The 4,062-nt window shown below is 38.1% G+C and overlaps 1 pseudogene; it reads right to left on the bottom strand.

The window, feature by feature from the left end:
• Positions 1 to 3,961: 3,961 nt before the first annotated feature.
• Positions 3,962 to 4,062, bottom strand: LOC146397557 (U6 spliceosomal RNA; annotated as a pseudogene).

Consider the following 4,062-nt stretch of genomic DNA (forward strand, 5'->3'; position numbering starts at 1 on the left):
TCCTTGATGTCTTTTAACTTTTGATTAAAAATATTAGAACATTGATTTTAAGTCTTATTTATGTGGAAATTTATCTCTGTAAGAAAATCTAAGTTGGAATAAAGAAAATTTGCCTCATTATAGTCATGGAAAGATTATGAGGATAGCTTTTTCTCCAGAGTAAGAACTTAAATAACATTTATGTTTTTTTTACATAAAATATGGACATGAAATTTCTCTGACACACTTAAACACTGCTTAGTTGACTTCATGATGTCATATTGCATATAAAAGTTAAGGAATTTTTTTATGAATGTGCTTTCTGCAGGCAGGCAGCTATTTTAGACAACAATATTTAATGTATTTAGCTGATTATTTTGTTTGATGTACATGGCATAACATTGTATACTTAAAAGTTCTAGAACAGTTTGAAAGTGCATTCCTTATTGAGGGTAAATTCATTTCTCTCCATTTTTCTGATTTACAGTTTATTGTGTCATTACTGTTGTTAGTTATTTAGGCTTCTATTGCCATGTGGCTGTTCTAGCCCATGGTATTGAAAGTCGGCCTTACTATTTGGGAGAAGTCTGCTGCTCCCATGGAGGGCTTGTGTGGTCTGGTCTCTGCCTTACTCTTTCTACTACCTCTGAACCTCAGCTCCAAGCCTCTGTGTATGAGCTGTTTACATTTTTTCAAATTGATCCTCTTCCTTCCTGTCTCAGGGCCTTTGTTCATGCTGTTCCATTTGCTTAGAATATTTTATCCAGGACTCTTGACAACCTGGTTTCATGGGATTTACAACAGAAAACATTAGCCCAACTCAGAACCATTCTTCCTATGGAAACTCTTCCAGACCCTTCAGGCTATATCAGATTCTTTTAAAATTCCTGTGGTCTTTTCAGAAACCCTGTACTTTTCTTTCTTAGCTTAACCTCAGTTTATAATGAAGTTTGTCATGAGGTGTGTGTGAGTTTCTTTCTCTTCCTTTAGGTTGTAAGCTCCACGAGGGCAAGAACTGTGTCTGCTATTTTTTTAAATTGAAGTGTAATTAATTTACAATGTTGTGTTAGGTTTTTTTTTTTTTTTTTTTTTTTTGGGTTTTTTTTTGGTTTTTTTTTTGTCTTTTTGCCATTTCTAGGGCCGCTCCTGTGGCATATGGAGGTTCCCAGGCTAGGGGTCGAATTGGAGCTGTAGCCTCCGGCCTACGCCAGAGCCACAGCAATGCGGGATCTGAGCCGCGTCTGCAACCTACACCACAGCTCACGGCAACGCCAGATCCTTAACCCACTGAGCAAGGGCAGGGACCGAACCCACAACCTCATGGTTCCTAGTTGGATTCGTTAACCACTGCGCCACGACGGGAACTCCTGTTGTGTTAGTTTTAAGTATATAGCAAATTGATTCAGTTATATATATATTTTTTTTTTTCAGATTGTTTTTCATTGGATTATTACAAGATATTGAGTATAGTTTCCTGTGCTATACAATAGGTCTTTGTTGTTTACCTATTTTTTTATATAGTAGTGTGTGTATGTTAACCCGAAATTCCAATTTATACCCCCAACCAATTCCCTTTAATAACCTAAGTTTGTTTCTGTGTGGGAGTCTTTTTCTGTTTTGTAAATAAGTTCATTTGTGTCATATTTTCTTTTTTCTTTTTAGGGCTGCACTTGTGGTCGAGGTTACTAGGCCAAGGGGTGAATCGGAGCTACAGAGGCTGGTCTGTGCCACAGCCACAGCCACAGCAATGCCAGATCCGAGCCTACACCATAGCTTGCAGCAACACTAGATCCTTAACCCACTGAGCGAGGCCAGAGATCGAACTCACATCCTCATGGATAGTAGTTAGATTCATTTCCGCTGTGCACAGCAGAAACTCCCTTATGTTTTTTTTTTTTTTTTTAATTAAAAACAATTTTTTTGGCTGCACCCATGGCATATGAAAGTTCAGGCTAGGGATAGAATCTGAGCCACAGGTGCAACCTGTACCACAGCTGCAGCAACATAGGATCCTTAACCTACTGTACTGGGCCTGGGATTGAGCCCATGCCTCAGCAGTGACCTGAGCTGCTGTAGAGACAGCACTGGATCCTTAACCTGCTGTGTCACGGTGGGAACTCCTGTGTCATATTTTAAATTCCATGTATAAGCAATATCATATGATATTTGTCTTTCTCTCTCTGACTTAACTTCACTTAATATGATAATCTCTACGTCCATCCATGTTGCTGCAAATGGCATTATTTTATTCTTTTTTTATGGTTGGGTAGTAGTTCATTGTGTATATGTACCACATTTTCTTTATCCAGTCATATGTTGATGGACATTTAACTTGTTTCTCCATCTTCTTGCTGTGAACATTGAGGTGCATGTGTCTTTTCAAATTAGAGGTTTTTTGCTTATATAACCAGGTGTAGTTTTGCATGATCATATGTTAACTATTTGTAGTTTTTTAAGGAACATCCATGCTGTTCTCTGTGGTGGCTGCACCAGTTCACCTTTACATCTACATGTGTCTGGTATGTTAATAATTACTGTGGTGGTAGTGCCTAGCACAAAGTAGGCACAAAATAAATGTTTTTTTGCCTGATGCATAAAAAGGAGAATAAACTGGAGGATAAACTTACATTTTGGAGGATGAATTGGCAATATGAATAAAAAGATCTAAAAAGCAGGATGGTGGGGGGCTGCATGCCTTTTGATTTAGCACTTCCATTTCTAATAATTTATTCTAAGGAAATCATCAGACAAATACACACATTTAAACATATTTTAGGAAAGTATCTTACAAGATTGTTTATAACAGCCTAAGAGAGAAAATCACCCAGGTTTGTAAGGAGATTTGTTAGGTACATTGTGTAATATGCTTAAAGTGAAATATCGAGCAGTCATTAAATGGTTTCATTAGAGAGCATATTGACATGGAATGGTGACATTTTTATGTGGAAGATTCGTGTGCTGTTGATTCTGTAAAAACAAACACAGACATGTCTGAAGGATATGTGTGTAAATGTCTCTGGGTGATGACTTTTTTTTTTTTTTTTGCTTATTTGTATTTTCTAATTTTTCAACAGTGAACACTTATTGTATAGTAAAAGTGAAAAAACCCTACAAAGAACCAAATTCAAGGGAAGTTTGAGTGTTCCTATTTGAGGAAAGTGGTAGTTACTGTTCAGAGGGAGGAAGGTAACAAGTAACATTTTCCAGAGAACTTTGGGACTGTAGGTGGGAGTTAAACAGGCCCTGAGTGAGAAATAAATTTGCATCAACAGGAAGAAAATTGCATGTGAAGGGAACTATAGGTGACAAAGCAATAGAGAATAGGGTCAAGGCATTTGTATTTTGGTCCCAGTGGAAGTAGAGAACAGCTTCATGTTGTCTGCAAGCTATCCATGATTTCTGGAATGTCTCACCCTCAGGGCCTCTTGGCTCTTGGTTCTTTATGTGTCCCAGCGGGGATTTGAGATTAGACTCTGAGCAGAGATTTGCTGCCTCAAGGTCAATGGGGAACTCTTTTGTGTTCTGTTAGAAAAGCCCTTAACATCATACAGGCAGGACAGGCAGCCAAACTTATTACAGACCTCTAAGCGCTTATTCCCCTGAGGTGTTCTATATACCGTCATGCACTCAAGGGACCGTGTCTTCTCCTTGGTGGATCTTTATGATTCCCATTTCTTGGCAGCTACTCTGCCTAACTTAACTCTCCTCCTAAAATGATTCCCCCCACACCAGTAGGTTTAACTGTAAATCAGTTTTGTAGTGAAAATCAAGGGATTTATGAAGCATTCCGTTTGGGATTTGCATCCTAAAGTGGAGTTTGTCTTTTTTGTCTTTTAGAAGAGGCTCACCTTCTGTGCTATCTCCTAAGTTTCAGTAGGTTAATAATTTTCTGTGCTCCATTTCCTGATTAGCAAAATGGACTATTGCTAGAGTTCCTTGTAGTACTCATGCTCTTTTTTTTTTTTTTTTTTTTTTTTTTTTTTTAAATATGGAACGCTTCACGAATTTGTGTATCATCCTTGCGCAGGAGCCATCTTCTCTGTATTGTTCCAATTTTAGTATATGTGCTGCCGAAGTGAGCAC

This window comes from Sus scrofa, chromosome 13, assembly GCF_054392235.1.
Source record: "Sus scrofa isolate SSC_HxYL_T2T_F1_AM1 chromosome 13, Sscrofa_HxYL_maternal_Yorkshire_Landrace_v2.0, whole genome shotgun sequence".
In the NCBI taxonomy this organism is placed as follows: Eukaryota; Metazoa; Chordata; class Mammalia; order Artiodactyla; family Suidae; genus Sus; species Sus scrofa.